Genomic DNA, 14924 nt, shown 5'->3' with positions numbered 1-14924 from the left:
TGAAAGGATCATTTCCTGACCTCTTGCAGGAGAGGATGTGGGTTCTATGGCCCAGCAATCACACTCCCAGTCATTTATCTCAGAGAAACTAAAACTTATGTCCACAAAACCTGGACACAAATGTATATAGCAGCATTCTTTATATCATCAAAACGCTGGAAATATCCAAAATGTGCAAAAACCACTGAATGGTTAAGAAACTGTAGTTCATCCATAGAAAGAAATACTATTCAACAATTAAAAGGATGAATAATTTATGTGCAACAATCTGAGACTTCTGGAAGACATTATGTTGAATGGAAAAGTCAAAATGTCACATACTTTCTGATTCCATTTACATAATATTCTTCAGATGACAGAGATGTAGAACATATTGGTCTCTGCCAAAGTCTGGTATGGTGGGGATTGGTGCCACTCTGAAAGACTGGCACAAGGGAGACTTTTACCGGTTATGCAAATGCTTTGTGTGCTGATTATCATGGTTACACAAACACACACGAGTGGATCAACATAAGCTAAAACTGGGAATGTTACGAGATGCAGCTAAACATCAATCACATAGTCCTTTTAAGGTAGACACTGACTGTTAGGTTGCATAGCATTATAACATAGTGATATTAGGGGGATGGGGATAGAAAGTGTGCATGTGTATCACCACAGGTCAGAAAGAAGAGAAGATTCTATCTCCACCTTCCATAGTAGGAAGTCAATAAATAATGCCTGAGAGTGAGAAAACAAGTAGGCACGTGAGAATGCTGTGTGAGATTTGGCAGTAAAATCTAGGCTGGTCAGCTAAGAGAATTGAAAGTGGCTGCGCCTGGGAGATGGATATTGGCGGAAGGTTAGGGAGACTCAGTTTGCATATGTAGAAGTTTAGATCCATTTAACTCTTCAATGGGTGCATATGTAACTTTGATAGAGGCAAAAGTGAATTTTAGATTATTAGATTAATGTTACACCAGTTACCAATGAAAGAATGCCCATACTACTATCATTAGTAAGAGTTATAAGCTCATTGGATATAAGATTGAATTTCTAGACTTAATTAGAATGCTATGTAGTAGTCAAAGCCACTAACCAAAGTCCGATAATTTTTAAAGATTTATAAAGTAGAGAATATTAAAGATAGCTCTAGTAGGGATGTGTAACACCATTTTGGGGAGAAGGACATATAAATTTGTGAATTGAAATTCACAAGCGAAAACCTAAACAGAGGTATCTCATGTCCATAAGTGGGAAATCCCAGTACTGAAAAGTCGTGAAATTGCCTGAATTAATAGATAAATGTAAAGCAATCAAATAGTAATTCTAAAAGGGTTTTTCATGAAACTTTACAATGAGACTAAAATCCATTTAGTCCAAGAATAGGCAGGACCATTTTGAACAACCAGAAAAGGTGGGAATGTGTCTAAAGGAGGTATCAAAACTTACTACATGCTGTTAAAATTCAGACAGAGTAGTTTTGACAGAGATGTAGACAAATAGCTCCTGGAACAAAGAGCTCATTAAAAAAACACCCACAGACACAGATTTATGTAAACTAGATTAAGGGCAGATGGGGGCGTGCAGATCAGTGAGCGCTGGATACTTTATTCGAGTGGAAGGAAAAAAACAGGATCCCTACGCCATCCCACTAAAAATATAGCTGGATCAAAGGTGTAAATGGAAGAAGAAAAATTTTTTTTGTTAAACAATTGAAAACCTTTTTTGTTGCAAAACTCTGATGTGATACCCAACACAGCTGCCTGCTGGACCAGAGTAGGACAGGAGGGCCTCTTCCATATAAGCTCAAGGGAAACAAAGATGAATGCTTCTTGTAAAGCTGTACCAGCAAACATTACATAGAGCTTTACTGCCACCTTGAGAAAAATCCATAAATGGTAGAATATTCCTATAGAACCCTGTAGAGCTGTGGAAAGTTGATAAAATAGCTACATATATTGACATAAATAAATCCCACAAACTGGGATTTTATTGTTCAATAAAAGTTCATGAATGCTGTGTACAGTGTAATAGTATTTATATAAAATTGAAACCATGCAAAGTAATGTTAAATATTAAGGGTTTATACCTATGTTATAAAAATGTAAAATCATGCTAGAGAATAATGAACACCAAATTCAGGACAGTGTTTTGAAAAGGAACAGAACACCGTAATTGCAAAACATTAAAATTTTACACAGATAGGATGGTAGGTCTATGGATATTTTTTAGATGATTCTTTATATATTTCAGACTAGAAAAATGCTTATTCATCTTAGTGGTTAAAATGAAATCATACTTGCAAAAGCTGTGGATTAAAGTCAAATGTGCTCGGAGAATTAAGGGTTGTTCTTGATCAGAGCAGGTTGGAAGTCTGTTTCCTGGACCTGCTTGATTCTCTTGTGGGTGGGGGACGGGCCAGTTTGAAGCTCAGTGCTGAGGACCACGTATCTCTGACTCATCACGATCGAAGTCCGTCCTAGACTCAGCTCCAAAGCTCAGAGGGCAGGAACATCAGGAGGGTGCGTGGAAGGGAGTGTGTCCTTGGAAGAGGTGGGGCTGCAGAGGAAAGGGCAGGGTCCTGGGTAGGCTGCAGGACCTTCAGCTTCTACTCCCCACTTGAGCCCCTTGACAGGCTCAGTGCATGGCAGGGCATGGGGAGGCTGAAGTGAAATCATTCATTTGTGTTTTATTTCCAGAAATATTTCATGAACACCAACTTTGTGGCAGTCACCATGCTTGGCCTGGGTTTGTTTTGCTGATGAGAAACTAAACCACTACTCTTCACACCCCGGCACCTCCTTCTGGGTCCTGCACTCTCTCCCACACCCACGTTCATCTTTGCCACTAGTTTGCACTCTGAGTCTCTCAGATAGGCCCTCCTAGTTGATTTAGTTGTACTTTTCTTATTCATTCCAAAGATACATAATACGGAAACTGAAATATGTAACAGTTTATGTTGCTCTTTGAAGTTCAGGTCTCAAAGCTTTGACCTTCATCCCACCTCCACACCTGGGACTGCCACCTCCAGGACACCAAGGAACCTAAGTTGAAACCCTTCAAACTCCAGAGCACTATGCAATGCACAAGAGTTGGAAGATGGAGAATTCTGATAGATATTTGGAGAAAACACGAGGTTCACAATCTTATCTTGAGGCTGGGTCACCCTTGAGGGCACTGTGCGCCTTGTGCATTTGTTCTGGATCCTGTCACCAACCCTGATGGTGACCCTGACTTCGCTCTGAGGACTTAAGGCCTGCCCCCAGCTCACCTGTTACAGGTTCCACTGCCTGAGGATGGAGGGAGCTTGAAAACTCATCACCAGAAGCACCTTGAATCCCAGGAGGACAGCCTCAAAGATAAGGGCAGGCATCTCTAACCTCAGTACTAGCAGGCATGGGAGACATCAACTGGGCTCCATGAGTGAAGCACCTTCTCTGAGGTCATTTTGCCAGGAAGTTCCAGAGCCAGGACATTTCACCCAATTTATTACTCTTTTCTTTACACAAGGCTCTCTCTTGAAAATAAGACACGACCTTGGCTATTAACCTCACCTTGTATTTGACCCAGTAAGTACCAATTTGAACATCTGCCGTACAGTAGCTGGCATGCCATGTTCTAGATGAACAAACCCAGACAATCAGCCTTGTGTGTTAAAGCTTTGTGGTCATCTAACTTTAATAAAATCTTAGGAGGCCAGTATCACTACACTATTTTATAGATGAATAAACTGAGGCTCTGTGGGGATAACTGACTCAGTTGCCTAAGTTTACAAAGGTATATTAATGTAAGTAAATTTGAAGATAGCTTTTTCTGAATTTACATTGTAACAACAGCATTGCGGATGACCATCTCAGCATCACCAGTAAGCAAGGATATAAGCTGAACTCCCTCTTTGGAATTTTCAGGAGGGTAAAACTACAAGACTGCTGTTTCCTCTGAATTAAAAGCTCTTTCAGGATGATCGCATCTAAATGAGGCTGTGTCCAGAAAGCACTGATTATTTAAGGAGTTACGGACTCTTCAGCTGGGCAAGTCTTCAATGATAAGCAAGACTGCACTGCTCCCCGTGCCAGCTGAAATCCTCTCAGGCATCAGAGGTGACCAGGTGACACAGGGATAGATGTGTGCTTACCCCATTACAGGTGGGCTGGCCTGTGCTGTGAGCTGTGGGTGACAGTATGAGGTTGGTTCAGGTGGGAGGCTGGGCCTCCTGCTGCACCTCACAGTTGAGCACCTGCTCAGACCTCCGCACAGATCCATTCACCAAATGCAGGTTCCCAGGCTGAAGATTCCATCGATATTCTTGCCTGGGCATGGGTGGCTCAGCAATCTCAAACATATGGCAGTTTCCCAGCCAGGTGAGATGCACACTCTGTGGGTAGAATCACTGCACATGGCAGGTAACAGCCACCAAGTCCAAGAAGTGGGAAAACCAAGACACAGTCACTGCAGGGGCAGCTGGCCCAGCCCAGAGGAAACAGACAGCTGTTTGTAGGAAATCCACTCTGGTAGCCCGAGAGTGTAAAGGATGGGGTCCATCTGCCCAGGGCCTCCCCAGGGAGGATGTAAGTGTTGGTTGGCAGATGTGTGCATAAGGAAGTGCACGGCTGGTGAGTGTGAATGTGGAAGTGCTCTCTGACTGGGATGGAAGGATACATGGGTGGCCGAGTGAAGGGGTTGATGAAACCCTTCCTAGTCTTTCCTTCCTTTTCCATGTTGGCCATCTTGTCCCAGAATGCAACATGGAGGAAGCCTGAGGACATTGAGCTAAGTGAAATAAGTCACCAGACACAAAATCATAAATATTGTATGGCTCCACTTACATGAGATATCAGGAGCAGTCACTCTCGTAGAGAAGGACAGCACAACCATGGCTAGCAGATGCTGGAGGCAGAGGGAATTGTACTTTATCAAAGAATATCCACTTTCAGTTATACAAGATTAGAATGTGCTGGTATAATTAACAGTACTGAACTGCACACTTAAATACAGTTCTTCAGGTTAAAAAACAAAAGGAGAGATTGAATTAAAGATGGCAGTGTGAGAGGAGAGAGAGAGGCTTCCTTCTAAAACTGGATACAATCAGAAAATATAGTTGGCGCAACTAGTCCTGAGAGAGCAACTGGAAAGATGACAGCGTCAGACTGCATACACCTGGAGAAAAGTGCAGACCTCACCTAACAGGGTAATGTACCAGAGCTGTGGCTCCTTGGGACCTGAGCCCTTCCCCCACCCCAGCTCACCGGAGGAGGAAGAGAAATGGAGCAAGGAGGGTGTGGAAGGCTTGGGACTGCTCAATACCTAGCTCCAGAGATCTGCTCTGGGAGCACAAACCTACATTTCATGGTGCTTTCATAAGACTCACATGACTACCAGGTTGGAAAGTTAATACAGGCAGAGATCCTGGGGAGACTGGGATTCAGGCCGCTTGTGGAAAGCAGGGATCCATATCCAGCTGCTCTGGGACAAAAGCTTTAATCTGTGTGCTCGGCCCACTGGTGCAGGCACTGAAGACAGGCACAGCAGCCAGGAGGCGGGGAACAGCTCTTTCCTCCCTCCCAGGCACCAGTACCGCTCTCTCCCCTGCAACTGCCTACATTGCTTCAGGGGCTGAGCAGCTCCAGAATAGAGCTTCTGGACACTAGAGGGCGCCATATACAAATATGAAACGTCAAAGACACCTTATCCAGAGTAAAATTATTAATACAACTCCTGAGAAAGATTTAAATGATATGGACCTCGTGACTCTTCCTGAAAGGGAGTTCAAAATAAAAATCATCAACATGCTAATGGAGGTACGGAAAGATATCCAAGAACTCGGGAATGAATTCTGGTCAGAGATCCAATCATTGAAGAACACAATGGAGGGTATTAAAAGCAGGTTGGATATGGTGGAGGAGAGGATAAATGAAATAGAAACAAGAGGAGAGGAATACAAAGAAACTGAGTCACAGAGAGAATAAAGGACCCCTAAGAATGAAAGAATACTGAGAGAACTGTGTGACCAATCCAAACAGAACAATATTCGTATTATAGGGGTACCAGAAGAAGAAGAGAGAGAGAAAGGGAAAGGAAGTGTCTTTGAGGAGGTAGTTGCTGAAAACTTCCCCAGTCTGGGATGGAGATAGTCTCTCAGGCCATGGAGATCCACAGATCTCCCAACACAAGGGACCCAAGGAAGACAACACCAAGACATATAGTAATCAAAATGGAAAAGATCAAGGATAAGGACAGACTGTTAAAAGCAGCTAGAGACAGAAATAAGATCACATACAAAGGAAAGACTATCAGGCTAACATCAGACTTCTCAGCAGAAACCTTACAGGCCAGAAGGTAGTGGCAGGATGTATTTAATGCCATGAAGGAGAAGGGCCTGGAACCAAGATAACTTTATCTGGCAAGATTATCATTTAAATTCGAAGGAGGGATTAAGCAATTTGCAGATAAGCAAAAACTGAGAGAATTTACCTCCCCAAAACCATCTCTATAGTCTATTTTGGAGGGACTGCTGTAGATGGAAGTGTTCCTAAGGTGGAATAGCTGTCACCAGAGGTAATAAAACCACCGTAAAGAAAGTAGAACAGCTAATTACTAAGCAAATGCAAAATTAAATTAACTATCCCCAAAGTCAATCAAGGGATAGACAAAAAGCACAGACTATGATACTAATATAAAAAGAATGGAGGAGGAAGAAAAAGGAGGAGAAACAGAAAAGAACCTTTAGATTGTGTTTGTAACAGCATACTAAGTGAGTTAAGTTAGACTCATAGATACTAGGGAAATTAACCTTGAACATTTGGTAAATACAAATCTAAAGCCTGAAATGGCAATAAGTACATACCTATCAAAAATCACCCTAAATGTAAATTGATTGAATGCACCAATAAAAAGACATAGAGTCACAGAATGGATAAAAAATCAAGACCCATCTATATGCTGCTTACAAGGGACTCACCTCAAACCCAAAGACATACACAGATTAAAAGTCAAGGGATGGAAAAAGATATTTCATGCAAGCAACAGGGAGAAAAAAGCAGGTGCTGCAGTACTAGTATCAGACAAAATAGACTTCAAAACAAACAAAGTAACAAGAGATAAAGAAGGACATTACATAATGATAAAGGGGTCAGTCCAACAAGAGGATATAACCATTATAAATATATATGCACCCAACACAGGAGCACCAGCTTATGGGAAACAAATACTAACAGAATTAAAGGAGGAAATAGAATGCAATGCATTCATTTCAGGAGACTTCAACAGACCATTCACCCTAAAGGACAGATCCACCAGACAGAAAATAAGTAAGGACACAGAGGCACTGAACAACACACTAGAACAGATGAACCTAATAGACATCTATAGAACTCTACATCCAAAAGCAACAGGATACACATTCTTCTCAAGTGCACATGAAACAGTCTCCAGAATAGACCACATACTAGGCCACAAAAAGAGCCTTAGTAAATTAAAAAAGATTGAAATTCTACCAACCAACTTTTCAGGCCAAAAAGGTATAAAAGTAGAAATAAATTGTACAACGAAAGCAAAAAGGCTCACAAAAACGTGGAGTCTTAACAACATGCTCCTATATAATCAATTGATCAATGACCAAATTAAAACAGAGATCAAGCAATATATGGAAACAGATGACAACGACAACACACAGCCCCAACTTCTGTGGGATGCAGCAAAAGCAGTCTTAAGAGGAAAGTATATAGCAATCCAGGCATATTTAAAGAAGGAAGAACAATCCCAAATGAATAGTCTAACATCACAATTATTGAAATTGGAAAAAGAAGAACAAATGAGGCCTAAGGTCAGCAAAAGGAGGGACATAGTAAAGATCAGAGAAGAAATAAATAAAATTTAGAAGACTAAAACAGTAGAAAAAAAATCAATGAAACCAAGAGTTGGTACTTTGAGAAAATACACAAGATAGATAAGCCTCAAGTCAGACTTATTAAGAGAAAAAGAATCAACACACATCAACAGAATCAGAAACAAGAAAGGAAACATCACGACAGACCCCACAGAAATACAAAGAATTATTAGAGAATACTATGAAAACCTATATGCTAACAAGGTGCAAAACCTAGAAGAAATGGAGAACTTCCTAGAAAAATACAACTTTCCAAGACAGACCAAGGAAGAAACACAAAATCTAAACAAACCAATTACCAGCAGAGAAATTGAAGCAGTCATCAAAAAACTACCCAAGAAAAAACCCCTGGGCCAGATAGATTTACCTCAGAATTTTATCAGACATACAGAGAAGATATAATACCCATCCTCCTTAAAGTTTTCCATAAAATAGAAGAGGAGGGGATACTCCCAAACTCATTCTATGAAGCCAACATCACCCTAACACCAAAACCAGGCAAAGACCCCACCAAAAGAGAAAATTACAGACCAATATCCCTGATGAACATAGATGCAAGAATACTCAACAAAATATTAGCAAACCGAATTCAAAAATATATCAGAAGGATCATACACCATGACCAAGTGGGATTCACCCTAGGGATGCAAGGATGGTACAACATTTGAAAATCCATCAAGAGCACCCACCACATAAACGAAAAGAAAGACAAAAACCACATGATCATCTCCATAGATGTTCATTTGACAAAGCATTTGACAAAATTCAACATCCATTTATGATAAAAACTCTCAACAAAATAGATATAGAGGGCAAGTACCACAACATAATAAAGTCCATATATGATAAACCCACAGCCAACATCATATTGAACAGTGAGAAGCTGAAAGCCTTTACTCTGAGATTGGGAACAAGACAGGGATGCCCACTCTCCCCACTGTTATTCAACATAGTACTGGAGGTCCTAGCCATGGCAATTAGACAAAACAAAGAAATACAAGGAATCCAAATTGGTAAAGAAAAAGTCAAATTGTCACTATTTGCAGATGACATAATATTGTACATAAAAAACCCTAAAGACTCCACTCCAAAACTACTAGAACTGATATCAGAATACAGCAAAGTTGCAGGATACAAAATTAGCACACAGATATCTGTGGCTTTCCTATACACTAACAATAAACTAATTGAGAGAGAAATCAGGAAAACAATTCCATTCACCATTGCATCAAAAGAATAAAATACCTAGGAATAAACCTAACAAAGGAAGTGAAAGACCTATATCCCGAAAACTACAAGACACTCTTAAGAGAAATTAAAGAGGACACTAACAAATGGAAGCTCATCCCATGCTCTTGGCTAGGAACAATTAATATCATCAAAATGGCCATCCTGCTGAAAGCAATATACAGATTTGATGCAATCCCTATCAAATTACCAACAACATTCTTCAATGAACTGGAACAACTAGTTCAAAAATTCATAGGGAACCACCAAAGACCCAGAATAGCCAAAGCAATCCTGAGAAGGAAGAATAAAGTGAGGCATCTTGCTCCCCAACTTCAAGCTCTACTACAAAGCCACAGTAATCAAGACAATTTGGTACTGGCACAAGAACAGAGCCACAGACCAGTGGAACAGAATAAAGACTCCAGACATTAACCCAAACATATATGGTCAATTGATATATGATAAAGGAGCCATGCACATACAATGGGGACATGTCAGTCTCTTCAACAGGTGGTGCTGGCAAAACTGGACAGCTACATGTAAGAGAATGAAGCAGGATCACTCTCTAATCCCATACACAATACTAAATCTGAAATGGATCAAAGAACTGAATGTAAGCCATGAAACCATAAAACTCTTAGAAAAAAACATAGGCAAAAATCTCTTGGGCATAAACATGAGCGACTTCTTCATGAACATATCTCCCCTGGCAAGGGAAACAAAAGCAAAAATGAACAAGTGGGACTATATCAAGCTGAAAAGCTTCTGTACAGCAAAGGACACCATCAATAGAACAAAAGGGTACCCTTCAGTATGGGACAATATATTCATAAATGACAGATCCAATAAAGGGTTGACATCCAAAATATATAAAGAGCTCACACACCTCAACAAACAAAAAGAAAATAATCCAATTAAAAAATGGGCAGAGGAGCTGAATAGACAGTTCTCCAAAGAAGAAATTCAGATGGCCAACAGACACATGAAAAGATGTTCCACATCACTAGTCATCAGAGAAATGCAAATTAAAACCACAATGAGATATCACCTCACACCAATAAGGATCACCATGATCCAAAAGACAAACAACAACAAATGTTGGCGAGGTTGTGGAGAAAGGGAAACCCTCCTACACTGCTGGTGGGAATGTAAATTAGTTCAACCATTGTGGAAAGCAGTATGGAGGTTCCTCAAAAAGCTCAAAATAGAAATAACATTTGACCCAGGAATTCCACATCTAGGATTTTACCCTAAGAATACAGCAGCCCAGTTTGAAAAAGACAGATGCACCCCTATGTTTATCGCAGCACTATTTACAATAGCCAAGAAATGGAAGCAACCTGTGTCCATCAGTAGATGAATGGATAAAGAAGAAGTGGTACATATACACAATGGAATATTATTCAGCCATAAGAAGAAAACAAATCCTACCATTTGCAACAACATGGATGGAGCTAGAGGGTATTATGCTCAGTAAAATAAGCCAGGCAGAGAAAGTCAAGTACCAAATGATTTCACTCATGTGTGGAGTATAAGAACAAAGAAAAACTGAAGGAACAAAACAGCAGCAGAATCACAGAACCCAAGAATGGACTAACAGTTACCAAATGGAAAGGGACTGGGGAGAATGGGTGGGAAGGAAGGGATAAGGGTGGGGAAAAAGAAAGGGGGCATTACGATTAGCATGTATAATGTGGGGGGGGGATGGAGAGGGCTGTGCAACACAGAGAAGACAAGTAGTGATTGTACATCATCTTACTATGCTGATGGACAGTGCCTGTAATGGGGATTGTGGGGGGAACTTGGTGAAGGGGGAAGTCTAGTAAACATAATGTTCTTCATGTAATTGTAGATTAATGATAACAAAAAATGAACAAATAAATAAATAAATAAATAAAAAGGAACACTGGAAAGGGAAAGAGGTTCACTTTCATTGAACTCACTGAACTGGCCTGTGATGGGTTTATATGTCATTGCAAATGTTTGCATGTGTGACAGCATTTGGACTGTAACTCTCTGTCACTGTAACATATGACTTGGTGGCAAAGTTCTGCAGAAGGACCCTGGAGCCTTTTCCTGTCTCAGCTATGTGAGCCTACCTGTATCTATGTACAAGAACCTCCTAGTTGGCCATGACCAAATTGGCCTCAGTCAGTTGGAAACAGTAGGGTATGTTCTCAGTTTGTAGTTTAGTACCTGCGTGTTTTATTAATTACAGGAAAAAGAAGCAACTCTTATTTACTCTATCATTTCATAGCAGAATATTAAGGTATAATACCAAAGATGCACAAAAAAGTACAACCTTTTAAATGCCATGGGTTTAGCTTTCTTTATCCAGTTTTACTGAGATATTATTGACATATAACACTGGATTAATTTATAACACAGGTACAATGTAATGATTTGATGTATGTAACTATTACACATGATCACTACAATAAGTTTAGTTAACATCCATCACCTCACAGAGTCACACAGTTTTTCTTGTGATGAGAGCTTTCTATTAGTATTAGTAAGATGTGTTCTCAGAGGCTTTCAAATGCACACAGGGTGTTGTTAACTATAGTCACTATGCTGTGCATTACACCCTAGAACTTCCTATCTTATAACTGGAAGTCTGTATCCTTTGACCACCTTCACTTATTTTCCCCACCCTCCATCCCCTGTCTCTGGCAACCACTCATATAGTCTCTGTATTCATGAGATTGGATTTTTAGTTTCCACATATAATTTAGATCATATGCACTTGTCTCTGACTTACTTCATCTAGAGTAATGCTGTCATGGCCCATCTTTGTTGCAAATGGCAGGATTTCCTTTGTTTATGTTGAATAGTATCTGATTGTGTGTGTGTGTGTGTGTGTGTGTGTGTAACCACATTTTCTATTTACATTGTTCTACGAGTGGAAACTTACTCTTCTCCCATGTCTTGACTATTGTAAATAATGCTGCAGTGATCCCAGAAGCAGAGATTTCCTCAGAAAGTGATTTTGTTCCCTTTGGTGATAGAGTCAGATGGTTGTTCTATTTTAATTTCTTGAGATGTCTCCATGTTGTTTCCACAGGGTGTGCACCAATTTACATTCCCACCAACACTGTACAGATGTTCCCTTTTCTCTGTATTCTTGTCAGTTCTTGTCTTTTTGATGACAGCCATTGTAGCAGATGTGAGGTGGTATCTCACTGTGGTTTTCATTCGCATTTCTCTGATGATGAGTGAAGTTAAGCAAATTTTCATGTACCTGTTGGCCATTCACATGTCTTCTTTGTAAAGAATATGTATTCATTTGCTCTGTCCATTTTTAGATTGGATTTTTTCTCTTGTTGTTATTGAACTTCGTAGGTTCTTTATATACTTGGAGAGTAACTCCTTATCAGTTATTTGATTGGCAAATCACTTCTCCCACTCAGTAGGTTGCCTTCCTCTCTTGTTGATTGTTTCCTTCACTGTGGAGGGTTTTAGTTTGATAAAGTCCCATTTACTTATTTTTGGTTTTGTTTCTGTTGCCTCTGCCGTCAGATCCAAAAAGAAACTGTTATTACCAGTGTCAAAGAGCTTACCACTATATTTTCTTCTAGGAGTTTTATGGTTTTAAATTCAAATATTTAATCCATTTTGTGCTGATTTGTGTGTATGATGTAAAGTACTGGTCCAAGCCCAGTTTTCCCAAGACCGTTTATGGAACAGACTGTCCTTTCCCACATATATTTTTGCCTCCTTTGCTGTCAGTGTATTGAGCGCATGTGTGTGGGTCAGTTTCTCCTCTGTTCCACTGATCAATGTACCTGTTTGTTTACTGTAGGTTTGTAGTATCCTGTGAAATCAGGGAGTGTGATGCCTCCAGCTTGTCCTTCTGTCTGAAGATTGTTTTGCAGTTTAGGGTTCTTTGTGGATTCCTACAAATTTCAGAATTTAGAACAAGGTGGTGGGAGGGGGCTTGCTGGCCACCAGAGCCGGGCAATCAAGGTGCACGTCCCAGGACGGCAACAAAAGCTGGGGTGCCAGACATGTGCAGTAGGTCCTTGTAGGGGGAATCCGGGACCTGGAGGGGGACATGGGTTGTGTGTGTACAGGCCCTGCTGGCCTCCCTGGTCTCCAGAGAGGACTGCAGCCCCCCAGGCTGTATTAAATCAGGAGTCTGACCCTCTGGCTGCCTCGTATGGGATGTGTAAACAGGCCTCTTTCAGGCCAAGCCTGGGAGGTGGGCCTTGTCTCTGCTGCCTCCACGCTGAGCCCTGGCGGGTAGCTAAGGGATGACCTGACGTGCTGCTAAGAACTGCTTTTTGGTTCTGGTCTGTGGGTCTCAGGGACACAGCCCCACCGGCTCTCACAGATGCCTGGTTTGGAGGTGCGTCCCTCAGGAGGAAGTCCTAAAATTTGGGGCACTAGATGCTGCGTCCAAACCCTTTGTTTATCAAGGAGAAGCGGGGAGGAATGAGGCCCCTCCTGGTTGAATGGTGCTGTGCCGGGGGCAGGGTTCACGGCCAGAATCTCTCTCAGTGTGGGTTTCCTCTTGTTTATCCAATATGAAGGAGTCGTTCAGCTAGCTTTGGGGTTTCTTCCAAGGGAACTGTTCCATTTGTAGCTTTATGTTCCCAGCTGGGGAGGTGAGTTCAGGAGGCTCCCAGATCGCCATTGTGAGCCAGACCTGATGAATGCTTCTAAAAAGCTTATTTTTCTCAACTCGTGACATTATAGTTGCCCTACTTTTGGTAGGAAGAGTGTGCCAAATTTTGAAGCAAATGTCACTTTTGCTGTCTGTGAAGGGATTCGTGAACAAAAGTGCCAGTCTCCAAGGGGGAAAGTTGTTTCTTAAAATGGTTGGTAACATTGTCAGGAAACAAGAACCTGGGGAAAACTATCACCATTGCAGAGCTGCAGAGCATAAATGCTACAAACCTCAATAAATTAAAAAAGAAAAGTAAGTATCTACAACTCTGACTTTGTTCCAGGCCCTGTGTGCTTTCACATAAGGCTCCCTCATTTAATATCACCACCATCCTTTGAGGCAGCATTATTCCCATTTTACAGAGCAGAAAACTGGCTCATCGACTTTGAGTGAGTCACTCAAGGTCATAGAGCCAGAATGGGTTTTCTAATCACTCATCCAGGACTCTGTCTGCAAGATCTCAGAGGGGAAACCTGTAAGCTGTGTTTCACCTTAGGGATGGGGGGCATGTCCCCTCTTAGGATCTGATGGGTCATAGGAGTGTTATCCTCTCCTCCGGATTGCATGGTTTGGAGATTCCTAGACTTACACGTTGTGGTCAACACCATTTTTCAAGCATAATTACATACTTTATTTTCACCAGGAAACATATTTTCAAAAAGCCTCATCCTTTGTGTAAATAGTTTACAGAAGAAATATATTTTAATATCAGGCAAATAGAAAGGAAATAATTCATTCAACACATTTTTTGAATGTCTATTTTTAAAATTCCCTAAAGTTTCTAGAAATGGTCCTCAAGGTATATAGTAACTGAAAAAACATTGATGGGAGACAATTTACTAAAGGTAGGACAGAAAAGTGAGCGTGTGTGGCATTTGGGTGAGGACATGCACCCTGACCCCCACGCCAGCTCCGCAGGGCTAACTCTGCTCCAGATGGTGCCGTAGGGGACACAGGACTCTGTTTCCCAGCTCCCAGCTCAAATATCCTTCAGGATTCTCACCTCACTGATGTTACTGCACCTCAGCTACATAATATCTCTAAAGGACTACCAAAATGATGGGAAAAAGTCATATTTATTATTGAATCAAAGCCACAGTTTCTACGTGAGCTTGCTGTACCCAATCCTACAGCTGTGGGCACAGCACAGCATTCCCC

The 14924-nt window shown here is 41.1% G+C and overlaps 1 protein-coding gene across 5 annotated transcripts in view; it reads left to right on the top strand.

Annotated features, from left to right (window-relative positions):
* LOC108404558 (signal-regulatory protein beta-1-like) overlaps window positions 1-14924 on the top strand; it is a 196509-nt gene that overhangs the window by 136670 nt on the left and 44915 nt on the right. The window lies entirely within an intron of this gene.

This window comes from Manis javanica, chromosome 5, assembly GCF_040802235.1.
Source record: "Manis javanica isolate MJ-LG chromosome 5, MJ_LKY, whole genome shotgun sequence".
Lineage (NCBI taxonomy): Eukaryota > Metazoa > Chordata > Mammalia > Pholidota > Manidae > Manis > Manis javanica.
This window is presented reverse-complemented; position numbering and strand designations above follow the sequence as displayed.